At 43.0% G+C, this 26,721-nt stretch overlaps 1 protein-coding gene and 1 long non-coding RNA gene across 3 annotated transcripts in view; one reads left to right on the forward strand and one right to left on the reverse strand.

The window, feature by feature from the left end:
- LOC142151296 (beta-1,3-galactosyltransferase 1-like) overlaps positions 1-26,721 on the forward strand; it is a 54,184-nt gene that overhangs the window by 14,016 nt on the left and 13,447 nt on the right. The window contains exon 1 of one of the 2 annotated variants that reach the window (XM_075206799.1): positions 19,590-19,636. The exons of the other annotated variant lie outside the window; for it this stretch is intronic. The gene's annotated coding sequence lies outside the window, so the exon portion shown is untranslated. Of the gene's footprint in view, positions 1-19,589; positions 19,637-26,721 lie in introns of those variants that run through there. 2 annotated transcript variants of the gene reach the window in all.
- On the reverse strand, positions 18,018-20,260 carry LOC142151297 (uncharacterized). The gene is made up of 3 exons (XR_012691172.1): positions 20,124-20,260; positions 19,354-19,467; positions 18,018-18,363 (listed from the first exon to the last, which is right to left on the reverse strand). It is a non-coding gene; the product is annotated as an uncharacterized LOC142151297 (long non-coding RNA).

The raw sequence follows: 26,721 nt of genomic DNA on the forward strand, positions 1-26,721 counted from the left end.
TCCGCCATCAGTGGAGTGGGATTTAGAGGGTTGATGGAGGTATTGTGTTCCCGGTACCAAATCCCGTCGAGATTCCACTTCACTAGGCAGGCGATACCAAAGATGTACAGAGAAGTACGAGCAAGTGTCCTCAGTGCTCTTAAAAATGCGGTTGTACCCACTGTCCACTTAACCACGGACAAGTGGTTCTGGGCAAACGAAGGACTATATGACTGTGACAGCCCACTGGGTAGATGCATCCCCTTCCGCAGCAACAGCAGCAGCTGCATCAGTAGCAGCATCTACACAACGTCTGCTTGTGCCAAGGCAGGCAACATTGTGTATTACAGGCTTTAATAAGAGGCACAACGCTGACAACCTATTAGAGAAAATGAGGGAAATTATTTTGCAGTGGCTTACCCCACTTAGACTGTCCTGGGGATTTGTGGTGTCAGACAACGCCAGTAACATTGTGCGGGCATTGCATATGGGCAATTTCCAGCACGTCCCATGTTTTGCCCACACCATTAATTTGGTGGTGCAGCATTACCTCAAGAGTGACAGGGGTGTGCAGGAGATGCTTGCGGTGGCCCGCAAAATTGCTGGACACTTTCGGCATTCTGCCAGTGCCTACCGCAGGCTCGAGGCACATCAAAAAAGCCTGAACCTGCCCTGCCATCACCTCAAACAAGAGGTTGTGAGGCGCTGGAACTCCACCCTCTATATGCTGCAGAGGATGGAGGAGCAGCAAAAGGCCATTCAGGCCTACACCGCCACCTACGACATAGGCAAAGGAGTGGGGATGCGCCTGAGTCAAGCGCAGTGGATACTGATTTCCGTGTTGTGCAAGGTTCTCCAGCCGTTTGAACTTGCCACACGAGATGTTAGTTCTGACACTGCCAGCTTGAGTCAGGTGATTCCCCTGATCAGGCTGTTGCAGAAGCAGCTGGAGAAAGTGAGGGAGGAGCTGGTAAAGCATTGCAATTCCACAAAGCATGTAGCTCTTGTGGATGAAGCCCTTTGTACGCTTTGCCAGGATCCGAGGGTGGTCACTATTTTAAAGTCAGAGGAATACATTCTGGCCACCGTGCTCGATCCTCGGTTTAAAGCGTATGTTTTGTCTCTGTTTCCGGCGGACACAAGTCTGCAGCAGTGCAAAGACCTGCTGGTCAGGAGATTGTCCTCTGAAGAGGACCGTGACATGCCAACAGCTCCACCCTCATTTTCTTCCACATCTGTGGCTGCGAGGAAAAAGCTCAGCTTTCCTAAAAGACCCGCTGGCGGGGATGCTGATAACATCTGGTCCGGACTGAAGGACCTGCCAACCATTGCAGACATGTCTACTGTTGCTGCATTGGATGCTGTCACAATAGAAAAAATGGTGGAGGATTATCCAAATAGACACCATCCAAATAGACATGTCAGACAGTCCATATTGTTACTGGCAGGAAAAAAAGGCAGTTTGGAAGCCCCTGTACAAACTGGCTCTATTTTACCTGAGTTGTCCCCCCTCCAGTGTGTACTCTGAAAGAGTTTTTAGTGCAGCGGGGAACCTGGTCAGTGAGCGGCGAAGGAGGTTGCTTCTTCAGAGCATTGAAAAAATGATGTTCATAAAAATGAATTATCAATTCCTCAATGAAGTACAGCACTGCCCTCCAGATAGTACAGAAGTACCTGTGGTTGTGGAGTCCAGCAGGGACGCATTGATAATGTGTGAGGAGGAGGAAGTACACACTGTAGGGGGAGAGGAATCAGAGGTTGAGGATGAGGACGACATCTTGCCTCAGTAGAGCCTGTTTAGTTTGTACAGGGAGAGATGAATAGCTTTTTTGGTGTGGGGGCCCAAACAAACCAATCATTTCAGCCACAGTTGTTTGGTAGGCCCTGTCGCTGAAATGATTGGTTTGTTAAAGTGTGCATGTCCTATTTCAACAACATAAGGGTGGGTGGGAGGGCCCAAGGACAATTCCATCTTGCAACTCTTTTTTTGCCATTATGTGACCATTCAACAGTCGTTTGCCATGAGCACAAAGTAAAACAAAATTAAAACAAATTCAACAAATTAAACCAAAAGTAAAATGCCCTGTCATAATCAAAAACAAGAGGTATTGATGTGCTAGAACTACTGTAGTGTTTATAAGTTATAAACACTACACTTGAAAGCTTGAGCCTTTAAATGAAAAAGTCACTCTTCATTGCACGAATATTTGCAACAGGGACAGTTTTTTTGTTAAGAAAGTCAACAAATAACACTTTGGCGCTGTCTGTCTTTCACATACTTGATGGGATCTCAATGATGAATGCTCTGTACCATGGTCGTCTAAAACAAGAGTTATTGACGTGCTATAACTACTGTAGTTTTTATAAATTATAAACACTACACTTGAAAGTTGGAGGAGGTATTGTTGCCCCGGTACCAAACGGGTACCGGGGCCACTCCACTATGCAGTCCAGATAGAGGCGTATCAGATCTTAAACAACGTTGACTGTTGCTGCCAAATCATAAACTAATGAAAATGACCTGTCATCGTCAAAAACAAGAGGTATTGACACGCTCGAACTACACCCTGTATATGCTGCAGAGGATGTAGGAGCAGGCAGCTGTGCAGTGGAATTCAGACCATTTGAAGGCGGAGGTATTGTGGCCCCGGTACCAAATTGTGTACCGGGACCACTGCACTATGCAGTCCAGAAAGCTACCTCGGTGAAACGTTTTGGACTAAAAACAATATTGTGAGGTGTGAGGTGTTCAGAATAGACTGGGAATTAGTGGAAATGATTGTTATTGAATGTTATTGAGGTTAATAATAGCGTAGGAGTGAAAATAAACCCAAAAACTTGTTTTTAACACTTTTTATGTTTTTGTTTTTTTTTAAATTGCTCCTGTCCCCCCCAGCTGTGCCCCCCGAGAGCCGCTAGGCCCTAGGCAGGTGCCTAGGTTGCCTAGCGGTAAATCCGGCCCTGCCACTGTACATAAAATGCATGTTTACAGTTATTCTTAATTGTAAACATATGTTCTAGAATGTATACACGTCTGACATCACTATCAATTGCCCTGTAGCTGATGCAATGTACCTCAGAGATGTAGAGAGCTTGAATCAGATGGATATACTTGCGCTCAACCTTGGCACATCCTTACTGTACAATGCCTATGTGGATATATGCACTCCCTCCCCTGTTCCACCCTTCATATCGTAGGCTGTTGGAAGTGTTCATTGTGTTCGAAGATGAATTGCATGCACTTGCGTTTACTGGTGTATAGTCCATTTCTGAGCATGCAAAGAGCAATTTTACGCGACATACATAACAGGAGTTATGTTCCTTAATGGATCAGCCCTGAATGCTTTTTGTTTTACACACCATTCTCTGTAAGCTCTAGAAAATGTTGTGCATGAAAATCCCAGAAGCTCAGCAGGTTCATCAGAGATACACAAACCACCCCGTCTGCCTCCCAAAATCATTCCACAGTCAAAGTCACTTAGATTACATTCCTTCCCCATTGTGGTGTTTGGTCTGAACAAAAACTAAACCACTTGATTGTGGCTGACTGTTTTTATGCATTGAGTTGCTGTCACGTGATTGGCTGATTATATATTAGCTTTAAAGAGCAAGTGTGCCTAATAAAGTGCAATACAGTGCAATTGCTTAAGCAATTGATAGGTTCACAGCAGATGAAGGGTGAGGCTATCCAGAAAGGCCCAAAATACAGAGGGAAAAAACCCCAGCACACTGCTACCCTGTCAAGGCGCTACTGCTAATAGAGTGGTCCTTACTCTAAACAATGAGAGTCCCTATATTGGGTCATACATATATGTGTTTTTAAATTGAGAGCTTAAAATGCATATTATTATTATCGTAGATTTGTAAGGTGCCACAGTGCTCCGCAGCGACATACAGTAGGGAAAACAGTACAAACATAAAACAGGGACATACAAGGTACACAAAATAAATACAGACATGAATACTGTCAGGAACCACGGCAGCAGTGGGCACCGCCGCGTCTCACTAACCATGGTCTTTGGCGTCCCGGCCGTCATCATGACAACCGGGTCACTTCCGGCTTCTTCGTCCCGGTTGTCTAGGCAACAACCGGGACGCTTGTTACTCCCTGTCGCCACACTCGGTCAGCTGTCAGCTTTCTAGGGCTGATTAGTTCCCATGTATTGCAGCCACCTGGCTGATTATTATTAGATAGGCACCTTCTATCCTCCTTGGCCACCAGCACTCCTATTCAATTAGGCTACTCCTGGGGATATTTGCAGGGCTTTGCCCTGATTGGCTCTTAGTACTATTTAAGGCAGTGAGGACTGAGCCTCACTGCCGGGTATAGCGTTCTGTTCGTTTGCTCCCTGCTTCTATGCTGTGTTGGATTGCTTTCCCGTGTATGACCTTTGCCTGTGACCCTGACCTTCTGCCTATACCCGGACTCTGAACCTTTGCCTGTGAGACTGACTTTCTGCCTGTACCCGAACTCTGGACCTTTGCCTGTGGCTCTGACTCAGCTTGTACCAGACGTCTCCACCTGTGCTCTGTCGGGCCAGTCAGCCACTATCATCTCTGACCAGTCCGCAGACCGCTGGCCTGTCCCTACTCCGTGTATTACCTCCTGTAATTCTGTGTGATCATAAACTTGTACTACACGGAGTGAAGTCCTGGGGGCATCGAGTACCTGTGAGCATAACCAGTCTCTATGGGAAAGGAGGTGAAGACCTCTTCTATTAGTTCTACAAGTTAATGCCGCATTGGTCGCCAGAACAAAAAAAAAAGGGTATGAAGTACCCTGCTCATTCGAGAGCTTACATTCTAAATGAAAGAGGGCACAGCTAAAACAAGAGGAGCAAATGAAATGTGGCTCATAGTGGAGATTGGGACAGTTGCGAGGGTTCATTAGTGTGAATAGTGTTATTGAGAAAAAGTCACCTCAAAAAAAGAGATGGGTTTTCAAAGAGCATCTAAAGATTTGAAGGCTGTGGGAAAGTCTGATTGGGCATAGTAGGGAATTCCATAAGTGGGGAGCAGCACAAGAGAAGTCTTGTAGGCGGGAGTGAGAGGTGGTTACCAGAGACGAGACAAAGCGAAGGTCAGAGGTAGATCTAAGTGGGTGGAAGGGAGAGTATTTTGATATGAGATTCATATAGCATAGTGTTGATGTTCTATTTTCATGCACCCAACCTCCTTCTAGCATATAACTTATTACTGTATTTAAAACATCAAATAAACACGCTGACACTAGATTAATTTTGGAAGTTTATTCATTCTAAATTGTATCGTTAACGGTGGCGGCAAGAGCAGGGCAGTCAGCCGACCCAGGATATAATCCTTAGCTATTGGCCAGTGCTAAATTCTGTCAAAACTGGGGTGGGCAGAAGGGCCTACATCCTAATCCCCTCCTCCCCATCCACCTGATGTCCACAGAGTAGGAGAAAGAGGACCAATTTTTGGCTGAACGGTGTCTGGACAGCCACTACACATATGAAGGGCCCATTACCCCAAATCTGGATTCTCATGCATAGGACGAAGTCTATATTGTCACTTCAGTACATAGTTCTAATTTGAAAAAAGGACACTGTGAAAGCTTTGGGCCTTACTTAAAGCAGACTCTTGACACCGCAGTGGGCAGCGTACCGTACACATTCAGGCCCCTGCTGGAATAGTGGGCCGTGCACCATATCGGCAGACCCCTGCCAGAGCAGTGGGACGCACACAATAAAACAAACCCATGCCAGGGCAGTGGGCCGCATAATGGGGAGACTCCCATGCCATAGCAATGCGGCGCCAGGGCGAGGAGGGAGGGGGGAAATGGTAACCCATATGAAGGTAAAAACCCATAAAACCAGGGAATCTTTTAGCCAATCAGGCCTTGATCCGGGGAAAAATTTCATTCATGTCCCTGATAAAAGCGAAGAGCAGCATAGCCCTGGGTTACCGGGGAGGGAAAGGCCCATGTAGCAGCAGTAAGGTTTGGGCCTGACGTATTTCTACAGGCAGCAAACTTCCATTGCTCTAAAGATTGAATGGCCACAATGGAAGCGTTCTCTTCAGCTGTAGAGGTAGGTGCCCTGATTAGAAAGGAATGGGTGCTGAATACTATCGGGTCTAGACCCATATATGCCAGGCCAAGGAGCAACATTAAAGTTTGAGCCTAATGGAGCGCTTAAGTAGCGCGCAAACCAAAATTTTGAAAGGGGGGATACAGCAGCATGTATCAACCACATGTCACCCCCCCAGTCATTAACATAGAACAACATGACAGATAGCCGGGTTGTCTTGAGTGGGAAGGTTGTCCACTGCCCATTTCCCGATTGATCTGATTTTGACCTGAGCAACTTTTGAGCTACTATGTGAGGGAGAATTACTGTTTACCTAGCCAGCTAGGCCACACTACCAGATTCGAGGAGGCGACCATCGGCCTAAAACCAACCAAATATCACCCCCTATAGTGTCATAATCTCAGAAACTTAGGAGTCCAAAGCCAGTAGGCCTGATCCAAGTCTGGGAGGCATTGGACTTCCATCACCGTAAGTGCTGTAACATTGTAATAGAAGACCAATTTAAAGCCATGGCAGTAGTTGCTCCAAACCTAACATCTGGGTGATGCAGGTCCAAACTGATCCAGTCCATGGACCTCCTAAAATTAGCCTCATGGCATCACCTTGACCATTCGTTGGGGGGAAACATCCATGAGCAGCAACGGCAGCCCTCTGCAGTCTGAACTACGAGCCATATAAGGGTGACCGGAGATATCGTTGGGTCAGCCAGCGGAGGGCCAGTGACCCTACGGCATTTTACATATAGATAGATCACAGACCTGTCCATGTAGGCTAATCTGTGTGCCTCCAGCCAATATTTGTTTAGTGAGTTACCGATACTGCGGAGCCTGGTAAGGCCGCGCCACGATTCCCTGTAGCTATTGGACTTCCCATTTCCTACATGCAGTATGGAAGACTCTTTGGAGGCCACAGTGGTAGCTGCCCCAACCTAATCGAAAGGGTGCTAGAGGTTGAAGCAGATATACACACACTGTTTGCTAAAATTGCGTCAAATTAAATTACGGCCAGGAAAAATTCCTTATGCACCAAAAACCATGTGATATCTCCTAGTGGACTAAAGCTGCCTGCCTCCCTAAGACAACAGTTAATAAGGTATATCACATAGGTGGAACGACAATCTAAGATTTTCTCAATCTCAAAGCTCTCTCCTGTTGAAAAGGAGACGTGCACTTATGATTGGCAAATAGGCAGGTGATACACCTAATTTTGCCACATTTATAAAAACCATTGGATCTAGTCGTCAGCCAACACTCTAAAGACGTTCTCAATAAAGCAGGTTTAATATTTATATTGTTTTTAAAAAAACTAGGTGACAATTTATTTTTGAGATTCTTCGATTTCCTAAAGACTATATTACTACCTCTATTGACAAATTACCCTATGCAGTCATCAAGTTCTAACAAAGCTGAATTCTTGGTTATAATACGCCTAATTTCTCTTGCATAGCTGTTATATTTGGTAATAAATACTAAGGATGAGCGGGCTCGGATTCCGCTAATCCGAGCCCACCCGAACAGTGCGGATCCGACGGGATCCGAGCACTGTTCGGGTATTTCCGGCGGCAAAAAAATGAAAGTGAGGCTCTGACGTCCAAGTCTCGCGTCGGATCTCACGAGACTCGGATTGCATAAATTCCCCGCTAGCGGCCGTCATTTTCATTTGGGCTGTGATCAGGGTAGAGGGAGGTTGTAGGGTAGTGGTGCTCCTGCTCCTGTGTGATCAGTCCAGTGGTGCTTTATTCTTTTGTCCTGTGCTCTGTCCTGCTGAGTCCAGTGGTGCTTTGGCCAGTTCTTTATCCTGCCGAGTCAAGTGGTGCTTTTGTCCTGTGCTCTGTCCTGCTGAGTCCAGTGGTGCTTTGGCCAGTGTCTGTCCTGCTGAGTCCAGTGGTGCTTTTGTCCTGTGCTTTGTTCTGATAAATCCATAGTAATTTTATAATTATTAACAAATCTTAAAAAAATGTTAAAGAAATTATACAAAAATAATTTAAAAAAAATATAAAAAAATAATTTAAAAAGTATAAAAAAAAATTCTAGAGCAATATATTCTTGCAGTCCAGAAATATTAGTACTGCAATACCTACGTTCACTGTTCTTAGCATTCCAGAAATATTAGTATCAGACATTAAACTACGTTCACTGTTCCTGCTACATCAAAAAAGCATGAACCTGCCCTGCCATCAACTAAAATAAGAGATAGTGACGTGCTTGAACTCCACCGTCTATATGCTGCAGAGGATGGAGGAGCAGCAAAAAGGCCATTCAAGCCTACACAGCCACCTACGATGGGCCACGTGTTTGTGCCGCCCACTTGTGTCGCTTTGCTTAGACATCCAGCTACCTCGGTGCAACCTTTTGGACTAAAAACAATATTGTGAGGTGTGAGGTGTTCACAATAGACTGGAAATTAGTGAAAATGAATGTTATTGAGGTTAATAATAGTGTAGGAGTGAAAAAAAAAAAACGAAATATGGATTTTAGCACTTTTTATAAAAAAAAATCAGAACCCAAAATCAGAACCAAAACTTTTCGTGGGGTGTTTTGGCAAAACAAATCAAAACCCAAAACCTCAAGCTAATCAGAACCCAAAACACCAAAAGTGGCCGGTGCACACCCTTAATAAATACCATAGATTTATCAGAAACAACCTTATTGGGGCGTGTGGTTAAAAGACAATCCCTATCAGTGCCTAGGGCCTCAATGTATGCGTTTTGTACAATCGCTTCTGTATACCCCTGTTCAATAAAGGCTTCAAAGAGTTTATCAGAGTGTTTGCGAAGAAATTGTAGGGATTTGAAAGATTTTAACATACGGAAGAACTGACTTTTAGGTATACTATTTTTCCAAGAATGAAAATGACTACTAGTATAGTGTACATATCTGTGTGAATCAACTGATTTGGAATAGCTTTCCGTAACAATGTAGGAGTCTTCTATTCGTAAAGTGACATCTAAATCTCTGCTGGATGATGAATACTGGTAAAACTTAAACCAAAATCATTAGTGTTAAGATGTGACATAAAAGTGGATATAGAGTCAGAATCCCCATCCCAAATAAAAAATAAATCATCAATATTGCCAAAGAGGACCAGGTTTGCCCCAAAATCAGAACCCCATATGTACCGCTCTTCGAACAATCCCATATAAAGGTTCGCAAAACTCGGGGCAAAACTGGTCCCCATCGCCGTACCCTTGACCTGTAAATAATACTGATGATTTTTGATCATCAGTATTATTTACAGGTCAAGGGAACGGCAGACAGGCCTACAGACATGCCTGTCAGTCAAGCCGGGCATGATTTATAATCTCCTACCCCGATTATCATCAGTATCTATGCAATAGCCTACATAACATTAGGGCGTCTGTTATCCAACAAGCTAAGTGAGTGTGTAAGAGCCCCAAGTTTTGCGGAACCTGGGCAGCAGCAGAAAAGTCATAACTGTGCAATCACCATCTGCGGTGTATACAAATGCAGATCATCATACTCAAAATTCGTGCTAAATGGCTGAGTTGTCTCTAACAATTAGAGTTCTCTTTACAAACATTGACCCTACATATCTCATGTCTACCTCATATTCTGACTCAGAGCTATGTTATTGATCATACACTTGTTGACAAATGTGTTTTTCCAAAAGAACATATTTGTAAAGTTTGCATCCCGCAGAGGCCGCACAGAAGGAGGAAGAGCACAGTGCACTCCCTCCTCCTCCAGATGTGGCACGTGCCCTCACTGCACTGTGTGGGCTGCCCCTGTTCTGATAAGACTGGAATCAGCCGTCTGAGGGAGGATCACTTGTTGCCCACATCTGATTTAGACCAATCTATATTAACCAATTATTCAGTTGTAAACTTATCAGGGGGAGTGGTGTGTTTGTTCAACTCCCATGATTTATTTAGTACATTCTAAAAAATGATAACTAGAAGGTAGGTTGCTAAAGGCAACAACTCCACTTTTCAAACCCGCCGGAAAACTCTCAGCTTGATACATTTACCCACAGATCCATCATCAGTATGAGCAATAACATTAAAGTTACAACACTGAAAAATTATATCTCCTACAATCCAATCAATATCTATTAGCATTAGATCATGGTCTAATGGGTATCCTGCCAGCTACGCCACAATGTATTTCTTGGGATACAAATAATCTGTAATTTAGTAGTGTGTGTAGTTTAGATCGTTGCTGGGCTTCATATATGGTCATGATACTGCATGTGCTTACCTCCCAAAATTTAGAACCACGAAAACGGGACAGAATAAGCTCCACCCCTGTTCCGCTTAAACTCTGTCCGCAAACGGTCAAAATTTGATAAAGCTCCACCCACTTTTTGTTAAGCCCCTTTCCTTTTGCAGCCCACGAAACGGGATGTTCCACCAAAAACGGGACAGTTGTGAGGTAGGTGTATGCAATAGGCTATATTGTAAAACAACCACAATATCATTATTTTTAGTCATATTATTCATACTGGAAACAACAATACATATCTAATTAATAATTCTAAAAACATAAAATGGGATTTATTTGTTTTTCACTTTCTGATAAAATTGGTATTTTGTAATCTAATTTATTTAAAACTTTGTATGGACCCAAAAATGAATTATATGTTCAAACTATAAGTACTATACTATATACTATAAGTAATAAAGTTTGAAGTAGACCCCAAAGTTTCTAGGAAGTGACACCCCTGCCCTTCCCTCAACTGGTGTGGTCAACATTACATTCTGGGGCTTTACAGTGTCGCAGGTCACACAGCAATGAGCTCAGTAACAGAAAATAGAGCAGCATGGACAAGTAGCCGAGGAGTCTAGACAGGTCTAGCCACAGCCACTGGGCCCACGAAGTAGCTGCTATCCCCAGCAACTACAACAATGATTAAGCTCTGATACACAATTAGTCTTTAAAGGCATAGGCAAAGGGTTTAAGCAACATTTGTAATTGCGATCAGTGGCATATCTTTGGGTTATGTAGAGTGAACCAACAAGGCTAAAATTAGGTTTATGAAGGATATTGTGAGCCATCATGCTGGTCACTGTGTTTAGTGACCTTGAACTATATATCTACCAACTCGGCAACTCCATTCTGCACAACATCTGTGTCTCTTATCCACCCTCATTACATCCTCCCATTCCCGGTTACAGGACTTTTTCAGGCTGCACCCACTCTATGGAATTCTCTCCCTCGCTTAATAAGACTCTACTCTGGTCTACAAACTTTCAAGCGATCTCTGAAAACCCACCTCTTCAGACAAGCTTATAATATTCCTCAACCACCCTCTTAACCTCACTACGGGCCTGATTCATCAAGGTACGCAAACGCAACCGTATCTGCTTTGCATACTTTGAGTGACGCAAACACTTACGCAAGTGAAATAAGCACCTCAAACTGCAAAAACACACCCTCCTGTGGTCTTCTACACTTAAGGCACAGAATTAAGCAGCGCAAACGCAATAAAACACACCAACCTGCGGATCTTTTAACATGGTACAAGCACAAGCGACGGATCACAAGCGATTGATGGGAAGCTAAGCAATGTATACGTAACGCCCAATCTGGGAGGGACCAACAGTTTGTTTACACAGAATACAACACAAATGCCTGGGGCTTATTTTTTCGAGATACCTCTTTACTCATTAATCACTGGCAAATAACAATGATGTGGAACACTCTGAACGTTGTTTTTCGTTTACAAGTAATTCGCGTAATACACACTTTTATCAAACACATTGCTCAAATCTTTCTGTGTTTAGGATTTCAAGTACGCAAAATGCATGGACATGGCTACATTAAAAAGACATGAATTACGAATATATTAAAATGTTTGTATGTATGTAGTGTAAATACATCTTGCCTTTTCAGCTAAATGCATAGCATACTCTTCCATAAAGGATACACACAAGAGTGTATACAACCTCCACACATAGTAAGGGTTTCTGTTTGGATTAGAACTCATGAATGACATGTATGGAAAGTGGGACAGCTACCCACTAGCACAGTGAGGGCTAACCTGTGACACTCCAGGTGTTGTGAAACTACAAGCCCCAGCATGCTTTGTCAGTAGATAACTAGCTGATAGCTGGCAAAGCATGCTGGGGCTTGTAGTTTTACAACACCTGGAGTGTCACAGGTTAGCCATCACTGCACTAGCACAACCTGAGATGTGAAAAAACCCAGATAACACCAACAATACAGCATGCGTGCTACACAGGCAACTGACACTTAATACTACTCTTCATTATTCACACAAATTACTCAAAAAATACCCATCTCACAGGTAGCTCACTGGTTAACACTTTGGACTTACAATACAGCAGAGATGAGCAGGGGCGGGCTGGCCCGGGGGCTCAGTCAGACCGCCATTAGGGCCGGGGGGGTAGGCCGGCCGGCCGCCCCCCCGGATGCAATATATCACCTTTTTACCCGCGGCTGCATCTGATGATATGAGATTCGGCCGCGTCAACACACAGGCGGCCGCAGCACATGACAGGGGATGTGGCCGCATCATCAATGATGCGGCCGCATCCCGTGTCATGAGATGCGGCCGTCTGTGTGCACCCCAGGCTTCCCTCTCTCAGCTTGCGCCTGGACATGAGTTCAAATACCAAGCAGACCCATAACTAATGTGTAGACTGGAATCATTATGCTAGCAAGAAATGCAGGAACTTCACACAATGGTTTCATTTTTTTAATTTGTATTTAATATACACGCCCACCCACATTCTAAAATATGGCCTCATATTTATGCTGTATTGTAAGAAATTCATTTTTGGGTGAGTATTTTAGAAAAGCCTCAGGGCCCACACGTCACATGCACATTTATTACTACGAATGGACTAAGTGTTGGGAGGGGGGGGTTTCTAGGGGACAGCCTCTTTGGAGTTAAATACAACATTGGCTGCAGACCGACTTTCATGTGGATAGACGTCGTACACGTTATGTGATGTACTCAGCTTTATCCAAAAATAACGCTCACCACACTCCAGTACCATGGAGTTTGGCTTCGCTTGCACTTCTGCCTTACACCACTGACGCCACTTCTGGGTACAGTTTCCATGTTCTCCTCAATGTGTGACTGGCTTAGCTCTGACACTTGAACGTAACCTTGGACTATCACTACAATGACACATGATTTGGGGAAATTGTGAACTAGCTAGGGCATTTCACCTTTGGGAATTTATCTTGCACACAGGGCCTACAGATGCCATACCTCTTACAGGGGTGGCTTGTTGGCAGAGGGCACATGTTCCTTTTGGATGACATGCAAAGAGCAAATCTAAACCTTTTCAGCTATCGAAATGATGATGGAGTTCTAAACCAACCATCCTCCCTAAATGTTACTGTTTTCAGATTATTATATACTTTCTCTTTTATCCTTACACCCACATGTTGGGTAATTAGATGAATAAAGACCCACACACCAAGGTTTTGTTTTTTTTAGAAACTTATTTTTAAAGTGATTCAGTGATTGTCAACTATTTACATAAAACAGAAGATATACAATATAAAAAAAAAAAAAAATAATCTTTACAAAAATGAGGCCCAGTAGGCCAATTTAAATCTCAAATTGGCAATAATTTGCCCTATATGGTTGTGGAGGCCTTCCAGGTCCTCCACAATTTGGCCCATGTGGGCCAGAAGCTCTGCTGCAGTCGGTGGTGGGGGAGGCCAATTGGCAGCTTCTTCCATGGGTGCTGAAAGAAAAAAAAAAATATATAAAACATGTAAACCGATTTTGTCAAACAAACAAGAATTACTATAGATTTGTACTGTGACCTTACTTTAAAATGTTAGGCCTCTAGCTACAAAAGCATTTGGACGCACATTAGACGTTGATAAGGCTTTGGTGTAGCATTTTTAGAGATGTAATACACTCTGGTGTGCCCCGGGGAGAGGGGCATGGACAGGGTGGTCTTAACAGCATTATAGGCCCCAGGGCAAAGCACTAGAGTGGGGCACTACCTACACAACCACTCACAGGAATTTAAATTACATTGGTTTCGATTAGAATTAACAAACAATAGAAATATATACTGTCAAATTGAAAAGCCTATTGGGCCCATCTGTTCGTGTGGCCCCTGCCCGGCGTGCCCATGTGTTAAGATGGCTCTGGCTTTCTTGTTTTCTCAAAAACACATTTGTGGGGCCGTTATGATTGAAACCAATGACATTGATGTCACCTTGCAATCTACATGTTGGAAAGTAGGCATTATTTACATTGCAATGGTAGCCCAATCTGAAAAAACTTTCCTGTAAATACGTACTCTCTCCTAACGCCTCATCCACTTGATGACCCCTGTCCTCCAGGGCCGGATGGGCCACGGGTTCAGGCACCGTCTCCAACTCAGCATCACCAGAGGCGGAAGTGGAGGACTGGGGCTCGGCCGCAGAAATCTCGGCTCCCTCCTCATCTCCCTGGCCCTGCCCCTCCACCTCCGTCTCTGGGTCTGCGTCGCCATCCCCCGCGGCCTAGACTGGCTGCTGCTGTGTTGGTGGCAGTGGCTGATCCAGCTGTGGCTCCTCCTCCTCTTCCTCCACCACCGGCCGGCGGCGTTGCCGCTGTTCCCAATGTGCCCGGTCTGTTGGAAACAAGAAAAAAAATAAAAATAGGGTATCGTTAAAACATTCACCAGTTTAATAAATCAATAGTGTAACGATAATCAGGTGATCATACATCTTTAATAAACTTCTCATTGCCATCAGACACAAATATAAGCTACAACTAAAGCAAGGAGCTACATATGATAAACACAAAGCATTTCACATGACCTGTCAAAAATGTCTGTTTTTGGTTTAGGGATGTTGAATATCTCAGTGCCTAGTGGTTAGCACTTTGCTCTCACACCACTGGGGTCAGGAGTTTGAGTCCTGACCATAGCTTCAGCTGTGTGGAGTTTGCTCCATACTTGCATGTGTTGACTCTAACACTTCCCAAAAATAATACTGTGCGGGTAATTTTGATTTTTTAAAAAATTTGCCAGTAGTCTGTTAGGGAATTGTAAGTCTTCAAGCTCCCATGGGGCTGGTAATGATGTGAATTACTTCTCTCTGTACAGCGCCACGGAATTAGTGGAGGGATCTCAAATACTTTGGATGATGTTTACTTTTGAAATCATCCTTTGTTGAGACTCCCTCACATTGTAAATAGCCAGTAATTGAATGAGTGATTAGGCATATAAAGTCCAGTAGGTAATATGTTTGCACCTTATGGAACCGTCCAAAACCGGTAAAATTAGGTAAAGTATTTTGTTATTCAAAGCTGTCTTTAAAATGTTTTGCAAATAAAAACACATCTGCCACTCAAAATATCAAATGGTTTTTAAGCTTAGGTCAGCAAGTTAGAACAATGGGGTCAAAAGTTGGAGAGTTTGACATATAAACCTGCATTAATGTTCTGAAGTTTCACAATAAATCATGTTTGTAAAAAAAATGTCCAGCAGGCACATTTAGGAGACAGGAGCCAAAGCAGGTTGAGTGCATTGGAAGGGTGAAGAAAGAATGATATGTAGTGTAGTGGTAGGCCATGTCAGGTGATTTGGGTGAACATATTTGGATACATATACCAAAAATATATGTTTACACACTTTTCCTGCGATTAATAGAGAACTCACTTCTTATAATTTCCTCCCTGAGCTCGCGGAGCAGCTGGGGCTGACGCCGGCGGAGGTCGCTCCAGCGACGCTGGAGCTGGACGATGCTCCGATTTTTGTTCAGCTGCAGGCGGAGGTATCTGCGGACCCCTTGGTAGGCCCGCAGTTTGATCTTGTTGGAGACGTACCTTTCAGAGGGCACATTATCCATGGCCTCTGAGTACTCTTAACTCGCGCCTGCTGAAAATTGAAGCCCTCACTTTCTACTTCTCTCTCACAAAATGGAGGGCTCTGTGCTCCGATTGGTTCTCTGAGCCACGTATGGGCACGCTCACGTCTCACGCGGATCTTTCAGACACCTGTGTGTGAAATGGTTGCTTCTCCATCCAAAAATATGGCGTCCTTCACGGATGAGATGAATACTCTATGCTTTGCAGTGAGGAAACATTAATGTACACCTGGCTTGTCAATTAAATCAGTTATTTAATCCCACTCAGCATCTTTCAATTTCACTGAGCAGGCTCTGCTATACTGTGGACATGACAGTTTTTTGGGCCAGAGATTTGACCCAACAGGTGTAAACATTGTGAATGCAAAATGGCCCTATCTGGAAATGTATATTATTGTGTTTTTTTTAGAATACACATACAATTACCCATTAGGCATAAGTGTACTATAGGAAGTCTCACACTGTATGTTATTTATTCATGTTAGAATATCCGACCAATTGTAAGCATCAAATCCAACCCCAGTGTGGAACCAAGCTCAGAGATGCTATGGGAATGAGTAACAACAGAATTAACTACTAGGGGTACTATGTGCTAGCCTACAGCAGACACACTAGGGGGGACATGGGGATAGTAAGTAAATCTTACACCGTATAGTGTCAGTTTTGACCTTGCAGTAACTTGGATTTGATGCTGTCATCAGAAGGTGTTTGAAATGGAGTGTAGATTTGGAGTAGGGTAATGGCTTTCAAAAGTAGATTTGTACAAATGTTGGCGAGTGCTTTGCCTTCCTGTCATTTGGATTGGAATATCTGTCTTTGATTTGGTGCATGCACTTTATTCAATCTACATCAAGTTGTGTCATGGTTGTGCACAGTTAACATTAGCCCTCTTGGTAGTGCTTCCCTTTAATAACCACATTGGCTGTTGGTCACAGGATGGCCATGCAGACATGGCATATTTCTTGTCTATTAGCTATTTAGGCACACCAAACTCAGCTTATTGATTAGATTTATATCCAAACGCACCTTTGTGTCAACCACTATGTTTGGGGTGGTGTTTTGAATCTCACTACAGATTGTGGGCCAGTGTTCTGTACTTACTGCTTGCCAATCTGGAGGTTGGTCACTCTGCTGGGTGAGGAGAATGTAATTGTGCCCTCAGAGTACTATTATGTGTCACACTTTGAAAGTATTTCAGATACCTTACATGTAGACACATGTTCAAGCAGGCATTGGTCTTACTCTACACAAAATAGCCCCAACATAGAAGTTACACACACTACTTGCAGATATTCCCAACATGATTGTGTTTTAAGGGTAAGGTTACTTTTTTGAAAGCCCCATTAGCAATGTGAATGCTAGTGCAAAATAATTAATTCTTACACCACAATCCAATATGAACATTTAAGTTCACATCCATAATACTTGTACCCCTGATTTTGAAGGCCAAAAATACACAATATGACAGGTGTGTGCAAACTAAACACCTGAGTTTGCACACACATTTTACTAGCCTTCAAAGTGTGTATATGTGTGCTGCTGCAAAGGACCATTGCATGACTGCACCAATACACAATATAGTTAAAGTGTAACATAGACAAATAGCGTATGAAGCCACCCAACAGTGCTGTCCAAAAGGGGTATACAAAAATATGTTGAGACCAACTCCAACAGATGCTTAACTTGCGTCGGACGCAAAGACCTTGGCCTTGATGTGGACTTTGTGTGTAGCATTTGTCTGTGGCCACGATTCCAAACAAAGCTGCGTTTGCGTTGCAAGTGTTTTTGGCCCAGTTGGCTTCAACAGGTCATAGCCTAGGAAGTGTGGCAGTCAATGCCATCAACATTTAAGAAACACTTTGACAGAGGTGCTCTGCTAATCTCTATAAGTGCACAGACCATGTTGAACGTGCACAATACCACATTCTAACACATGCCTCAACCAAAGACTATACAAAATTATCTCTAATATTAAAGGTTAAAACCAGTACATATAGTGTGAATTCAGGGGAGGACCATTATGTGGCTAAGGGGCCAAAAACCAAACATGCCCTCAATATATTGAACAAGTAGACATGTGCCTAAACATGCCCCAAAGGACTATGTATGGATTCTTGTGTATGACAATACAAAGCACAGCAGCGTAGTAGTCAGCGGATACTTGATTGGGACTGATTGATGACACTAATGCATGGTCACATTTATTGTTAACAAACATGAATCTATAGTTTCAGCACAATACATAGCAAATAAAACAGTGGTCTGTGTGCCAAAGTTACTTGCATGAAGAGTAGACAATCTGGCCAAAGTCAAGAAACATAAGCAGCCTAGGAGCATTGGAGTAATACTTCAACGTGTAGCAGGGGCGGATCTAGAATTTTTTTCTACCCCGGGCGATGTAGGGGGGGCGATTTAAGCCCCGCCCCCTTTCTAACTTCTAAGGCTGCCGATCGTCCCCCCTGGATCCGCCACTGACGTGTAGTGACACACAAACTGCTGAACTTCAAAAGGCACACCAGCTTGGCCTGTTGAATGTAAAAACAAAACATTACTTCAGCAAGATTAGCTCACATAAAACGTTAAATAATGTACTTCGTATATACCTTCCTTGGTGCACATGAAGGTGTCCCCTGTAATGTAACCTGGAAAGTGTCTTGTAAGCTTCAACACATTACTCTGTAATACTGCCTTGTGAGTTTCTCCTATAGCTTGATTTAGCTGTGTGTTTTGCATCATTTGTGCCTTGAAAGTCCCCCCCACCAAATTTAGTTACAAAATGTGTAAATTGCCTATTGACCACAAGCCAGAGCACCAAATGAACCTCTCAAATGTACTGTTTTTGTTACACTAAAGTTTCAAACCAGCACCAACACTTCACTCTTACATATTATTCAAAACACTATAGATACTTTCAGTCATCCACTGCATTCCCCATGGGCACATCCCTCCCAAACGTTGTGACATCTGGTGTTCCCATATAGATTAATATCATTTGTACACAATATATTTCGTGGAAAACTTACATAGAGAGTGATCTTGGAAGGCAGATTTTGCAACAGGTGCCTATAGTAGAGGAGCAGTTATATAGGTAGCAAGTGACCCAGAAGAGACCCGTGTCTAGATGGACAATGGAGTGAAGGATGTGTAGGGTGTTAATCAGTGCCCAAAGCAGCAGAGAGTTACAATTGAATGAGTATCTCAATAACATTCTACATAATAATTTGGGATAACACATCTACAGTAAGAAAATGAAACAAAAAATATAACAACTCCTTTCTAACCATTGTCTAGAAGTGTTGCAAGGCAGCTCATCCTGGAACCCATAATGCCTGTCTTCTTTCAGTTACAAATATCAGATAGAAAGCCAACAAACTTGGCCCAATTTAAAGTAACAAATTCTTTGCCTGTGTTCTTTGTACACACCTGTACTTTCAAGCATTCAAATCTACAATATGTTATCTTAACTGTAACACAAGTGCACAAATGCCATAATAGGAGCATAACTATATACTTACAAGCTGAAAAAGGCTACAAGTCCATGTCAGTTTCCTTCTGGATGCAATGGACATTTGCAATCCACCTTGATTAATGATTCTTTTCAGGTGAGCCAGACATGTCCCAGCTAAGACCTGTTAGTACACAAAGGAAAACCTTTAGTTTTGCAATAAACACAGCAATCTTTACCAAACAATCAACATTCTTGTTCAAACTGTTCTGCCTATAAAAGGCACATCTGATAAGCTCCCAAACTCCAGACACATCCCTTCCAGCAGCATTTCTATTTTGCAGAAATCAAAGGTACACTTTTGATTCCCTCCCAAGTATCTGGTCCCAACATTTGTATTTGGTTATAAAAATGAAAATGGGCTTTACATCAGACTTGCCAACTCTCCCGAAATATCCGGGAGACTCCCGCATTTTGCGAGAGTCTCCCGGGCTCCCGGGCGAGTGTGGCAATCCCCCGCATCTGGATAATTCTGCCCACTTCCTAGTGAAGTGGGCAGAATTAAGTCCCAAACGCCGCGATTCCCGGTGAATCGCGGCATTTGGCCCCGCCCCCCGCTGTCAAATGACGCATTTTGCGTCATCACGTCATGGGGGCAGGTCCAAAATGACGTCACTTGGAGCCCCGCCCCCCCGTTACGCCCACCTCCTCTGCAGGCTCCCGGATTTCACCAACAGAAAGTTGGTAAGTATGCTTTACATTCATCACAATATAGTAGTTTGTGTGGACTGAAAGATATTACCCCAAGTGTGACAAACCATAAATTTGTTTTTTTTTTACCTTGCAAATCAATGTTGAAGGTTAGGTGTCCAGGCTCCACATTTTCCTGAGGGCTGGTGATCTGTTGAATAAACATGCACCATGGACATTTTGCTATACCACATAAGAGTTTAATTAATAGGTATAAGATTGCAAAGCTTCACAACACCACACCCCCCCCCCCCCCCCAAAAAAAAAAAGGTACAATGCAATAGTCAAATAACACACATTAAAATGCTCATTGCATCAAAAAATAAAAAAATGCACTGTTATTGTGTAACATCAAACATCTTACAAACATTTAAAGTGGCTATAACACAGTAACTTTAAATAAAACTCAAAACAAATGAAATGCAATTAAGGAAATCACCAGCAGCAAAACACAGTACTACCTGTTGATTTCTAACAAACTTTTAGGGGGGGTATTCAATTGTTTACCGAGATCGGGAAAATACTCGCGCTCTAAAACTAATACCGTTAATACGGTAATATCTCGCTGGATTTCAGCTCGCAGCTCCCTGAGCTGCGAGCTGAAATCCAGTGAGTAAATTACCGTATTAACAGTATTTACGCGCAATATTACCGTATTACCGGTAATATTTTTAGAGCGCGAGTATTTTCCCGATCTCGCAAACAATTGAATACCCCCCTTAGTGTGCATGAGGATGTCTTTTATAGGGGATTGTAATGAGACAAGTGTATGCAGGTGTATAGGCCAGGTATCAGCTGACGAGATCTGCTGCTGGGTCTATGCAATGGTGGTTATGACTAAGTCTCTTTTCATTCTCTACTGATTAAAGTAATTTTGTGTTTCTTATTGTACACTCATCTGATATGCATTAGACTAGACATTGATTTTGCAAACACCAAACATGATCCTTTGTGTCTGTTACTAAGAAGGTGTGTTCGAGTGTTCAATTAAGTTCAAGGACATTTTTGTGTGCAAATAGTTAATGTGCAGTTTGGTGTGGGTGTTTCCATCTGAATTATACCTTAGTGGTTAAAGAAACGAGCGAGCTGCCAAAGACAAGGTAAAGAGTTTGAACCCCGAATGATGCCTGTACGTGGCTTAACTTTGTCTATTTCCATGTTTCAGTGTATGTATTATTGCTTTAGTATGTTTTGGTGTGTAATATGCCATGTTGAACAGTGTGGTCAGCTACAACACAGAAAAGCAGTGGGTCCAAATGACTTGCTTGCAAAGAAAAAGAAAATCTGTACTGCCAAAAGTGGAAAAACCTAATTGCATACTTACCTACTTTCTTCAGCTCCCTTCCGGGAGCCAGCCAGTGGAGGGGGGCGTGAAGGGGCGGGGTGGCCGAAATCGCGTCATTTCGGCCCCGCCCCCTGTGACGTCATGACGCAAATTGCGTCATTTGACAGCGGGGGCGGGGCCAAACGCCGCGATTCACCGGGAATCGCGGCGTTTGGGATCTAATTCTGCCCACTTCACTAGGAAGTGGGGCACTTCCTAGTGAAGTGGGCAGAATTCGGGAGATTGCCACACTCGCCCGGGAGTCCGGGAGACTCTCACAAAATGCGGGAGTCTCCCGGACATTCCGGGAGAGTTGGCAAGTATGCCTAATTGGCTACAATAACCTTAGAGAAAATCCAATAATTTGAAGTGCTAGCAATATTATTCTAATTTTGCATTGTATTAATATACATGGATACATTTCAATATGCACATTTTTTCACTCTGCATGTACCGAATCTGTATGTGTTGAATATTTCTAAGTTTTGACCTTTTTAACAAGGTTTTAAGCAAAACAACTTATGATAGAAGTAAGTGGTCAGCTTTTAGTTCTATTACATTTCCTTGACATGTTGTTTTCACCACTTGTACATTGGCGGAGCAGTTAGCTAATCTACCGTGCACCCGCGCAAGCCTGAGTTCTACTCCTCACCAATGTTCTTGTCTCTGAGGGATCGTTAATATCCTTGCCATATTTGTGTTGATATTAAAAGTGTTGCTGGGTTCATATTAAGCTATGGTTAAAGTCACATAAATCATGCATTGAAAACGCAAAAAAATCATATTGCTTTTATATCTGTTAATAGTGGTTTTTAATGGAAAAGCACCATCAACAATTGTCACATTAGGCATTTCACATCGAGAGTAATTAGAATGGTGGTTGTGATCCTAAAGAGATTGAAAATCATTATTGAATGTTAGTGGTAGAAAATAAAATATTTATTTTTTTACCATGCACGCAGCACTCCATTCCGGCAGCCAGAATGAATGTGGAATGAGTGTGCACTCCATTCCGGCAACTGTAATGAATGGGGAATGCAGTGTGCACTCCATTCCGGCAACTGTAATGAATGTGGAATACAGTGTGTACTCCATTCCGGCAGCCAGAATGAATGTGGAATGAGTGTGCACTCCATTCCGGCAACTGTAATGAATGTGGAATGAGTGTGCACTCCATTCCGGCAACTGTAATGAATGGGGAATGCAGTGTGCACTCCATTCCGGCAACTGTAATGAATGGGGAATGCAGTGTGCACTCCATTCCGGCAGTCAGAATGAATGTGGAATGAGTGTGCACTCCATTCCGCAACTGTAATGAATGTGGAATGAGTGTGCACTCCATTCCGGCAACTGTAATGAATGTGGAATGCAGTGTGCACTCCATTCCGGCAACTGTAATGAATGGGGAATGCAGTGTGCACTCCATTCCGGCAGCCAGAATGAATGTGGAATGAGTGTGCACTCCATTCCGGCAACTGTAATGAATGTGGAATGCAGTGTGCACTCCATTCCGGCAGCCGTAATGAATGGGGAATGCAGTGTGCACTCCATTCCGGCAGCCAGAATGAATGTGAAATGAGTGTGCACTCCATTCCGGCAACTGTAATGAATGGGGAATGCAGTGTGCACTCCATTCCGGCAACTGTAATGAATGGGGAATGCAGTGTGCACTCCATTCCGGCAACTGTAATGAATAGGGAATGCAATGTGCACTCCATTCCGGCAACTGTAATGAATGGGGAATGCAGTGTGCACTCCATTCCGGCAACTGTAATGAATGGGGAATGCAGTGTGCACTCCATTCCGGCAACTGTAATGAATGGGGAATGCAGTGTGCACTCCATTCCGGCAACTGTAATGAATGTGGAATGAGTGTGCACTCCATTCCGGCAACTGTAATGAATGGAGAATGCAGTGTGCACTCCATTCCGGCAGCCAGAATGAATGGGGAATGCAGTGTGCACTCCATTCCGGCAACTGTAATGAATGGGGAATGCAGTGTGCACTCCATTCCGGAAGTGAACTGCACTCTGCACTCCATTCCGGCAGCCGGAATGAATGGGGAATGCAGTGTGCACTCCATTCCGGCATCCGGAGTGTAGAGGCCTATAAAAGCCAGGCTTTTTTACTGAAGAGCCATCTAGCAGCATAGTGCGCTATATGAAGCTAATTAATTCCGGCATTCCGGTAGTTACGATTTTAACCCTAAGGCCCTAAATATCATTATACATGTTAGACCTGGCAGTGGCATTTATTAGAAAGGTGTCTGTAAGGCAAAGAGGCTTTTTTTTACACAATCACAGTAATGGAACATTTGAGACATATATATATATATATATATATATATATATATATATATATATATATATATATATATATATACACACACACAAATAAATGTTTTTTGTTGTTTGTTTTTTTAAAAAAAACAAAAAAATGTCTGTATTGATATGTGTGCTTGTTTTGCATATTTGGTTGTGGTTTTTATACGCAAAGTATGCTTCTAAAGGCTTTTAATAGTTGTTTGCACTAGCTGTTTTGGATTTAAACATGACCCAGAGCTTCCTTAACTTTTAGCAAGGATTTCAGGCATGAGTGACGTCAGTTTGTCTTAACCGCAGAGAGGGAACGCCTACTGTGCTTAACTTGGATTCCATCACGCCTACTTTACTCAAGTGATCTCTCATCTCCGCCCAGTCCGCGCCCACTCTCCTCCCATTCCCACCCCTTTCTACTCAAGTGTTGAAGCACCATCGCAACACCATCTCAAATTTATTTGCGATTGAGTTTGAGTTGCCTTTGAGTGCCGTATCTGCTGTGTTTGAGCAGCATATGTGGTGCTTTCCGCTGCTCAAGTCTCGTTTTTGCGCATGCGCAGAGACGACTAGCAGATTATCCGCATACGTATGCGTTTGCGTACCTTGATGAATCAGGCCCTACATTAGCATATTACCATCCGTTACACAATTTCACACAAGACAACTTCCCCCTGACCAACATTGTTGTGTGACAGGATCATTTAGCTTATGAGTCACTTTTACCTTTGCAGTCTGGCTGGACCGAAATGCAAAATGTAGACTTAACCTCATGTATCAAACCCCTATTGTCCCATAGATTGTAAGCTTGCGAGCAGGGCCTTCTCACCTCTTTGTCTGTTTTACCCAGTTTGTTTATTAGTTTACTGTTTGTCCCCAATTGTAAAGCGCTACGGAATATGTTGGCGCTATATAAATAAATGTTGACGATGATGACTAACTCTGGCTACAATGGGATTTTCAGGTTGTACATGGGAAATAATTATATTTTAATAATGACAAATTCCTATTTGAGTCTCTTCACGTCATATCGGTAAGACAAATGAGGAAAATGATGTCTGGGGGATGACACAAGATTTTTTAGCTGTAATGTTATTTTTGTTTGGTTGTTCATAGTTCTATTTTGTATTGGTTAAAATACTTTATTAATTTTTGTATTATTCTTGTTTACTACAAACAACATAAATAAAAAGTTTTTTTTTTACTTTGCGAACATTAACGCTATGTACAGCACTAAAATGTTAGTAATTGAAGCGTGGTAAATGTTAAAATAAAGTGCACAGTAGAGATTAAATAAGACACCAAGGGGTATATTTACTAAACTGCGGGTTTGAAAAAGTGGAGATGTCGCCTATAGCAACCAATCCGATTCTAGTTATCACTTATTTAGTACATTCTAAAAAATGACAGCTAGAATCTGATTGGTTGCTATAGGCAACATCTCCACTTTTTCAAACCCGCAGTTTAGCAAATATATCCCTAAATGTAGTTTTAATTGTCAGAATGGTGACCTACAGTAATAGAGATGAAAGAAAAAATCATAAATAAAGTGGGGAAAGCTAGTCTCTGCTGCTATGAAGATGGATGTTTTAAAATAAAGTGCGACCGATGAAAACAAAAGTCAAATCCAAATAAGGGAGAAAATTAAAATCAACATAAGTATTTAATAGCAAAATATGTAGACTTTCATCCCGCAAATGACAGCCGTGTCCATCCATGACGAATAGCCTTCATTAGCCTATACAGAAACATCTGTTTTTAACTTTGTATGTTTTCCATTGTTTGCATGGTATTCCTCAGAATGCAATATGGCTGCCTGGGCATGCTGAGACCTGTAGTACACTACTGACAAAATATTTATTTAAGTTTACTTTTTGAGTTACTACCCCACACCCACCTCACAAGGGATGCAGAAATATTGCGCTGATTGACCTAGGGCTGGTTTATCACTGTAGCAGGGAGACCCCACGCTGCAGGTTTCCTGGCCATCAGAGGCGCAAGCTGAGTCTGCTCTCAGATGTAGACATGCATAGGCAAACCGAGGGGGGTTTCCTACTGTCTGGAAACCCCCCTCTAAGCCTGGGGCACTGTATAATTGAGGTGGCTGGACCCTGCCCCCGCTTCACACGGCTCTGCTTGAAAAGGGAGAGCTGCGTGCAGCTAACAGTAGTGCACTCAGCATTGCCCATGTATATTATGGGGATAGGAAGAGCTGGAGAGCAGCCAAGCACTGTCTAAAATTTTAGCCACACCCCCATGCATGCTGGTCATGCCCACTGGTGGCGTGGTGCGGAAGCCCCCCTCTACAAATCCTGCGTTTGCCCCTGACATGTATAGTTCTTTATCCATGTTTATATTTAGTGTAGGACTGTCCAGAAGGAGAGGACTGTGGCGTGAGTTTGGTCAGCTTACTATTTATTGCAATATGTGAAACTAACCTGTTTTTATTCACTAATACCACTAGCAATATATTTGGTGAGTGCAGATGATCCAATGTCCTGTGGTTTGCACAATGAGGCCACACTCATCTTGCACTCCATTTTTATGAAATAGATAGTTATGATATAGATAAAGCTAATTCAATGTGTAGAGCAATCTGTCTACTCATTGAGGAAAGAATAGGCTAGTTTGTTCTGGATATAGTAAGACAGGATGCTACTCTTCCAGTACTGAATTTTTTAACCCAGCGTAATGGAGATACTCTTTTTTTCTATACAGAGTATCAGTAGAATTCTGAATCATCCTAGGGAGGATACAACTATTTCATCTCAGTCTCTCTTTTTGTTACACTAATTCCTTTGGATTTATTTGATATATGTCTAATCCTAGGTTTGACCCGTGGTCTCTCTGTCTATAGACAGTGATCTTAGAAATCAGCCACTGGTTCTCTGAATCGCTGCTGTCTACCTGCTCAGAGTCCTTTGTGTAATCTAATTATTCAGTGTTTGCACCTGTATTACCCATGTGGCCAATTAAGGAAGTTTCCTGGCTAGATACAGCTCTCAGTATCACTCTCTCCTTCCTGTGCATCTTCGTGTGCAGAAGTGCA

This window comes from Mixophyes fleayi, chromosome 4 (assembly GCF_038048845.1).
Source record: "Mixophyes fleayi isolate aMixFle1 chromosome 4, aMixFle1.hap1, whole genome shotgun sequence".
In the NCBI taxonomy this organism is placed as follows: Eukaryota; Metazoa; Chordata; class Amphibia; order Anura; family Limnodynastidae; genus Mixophyes; species Mixophyes fleayi.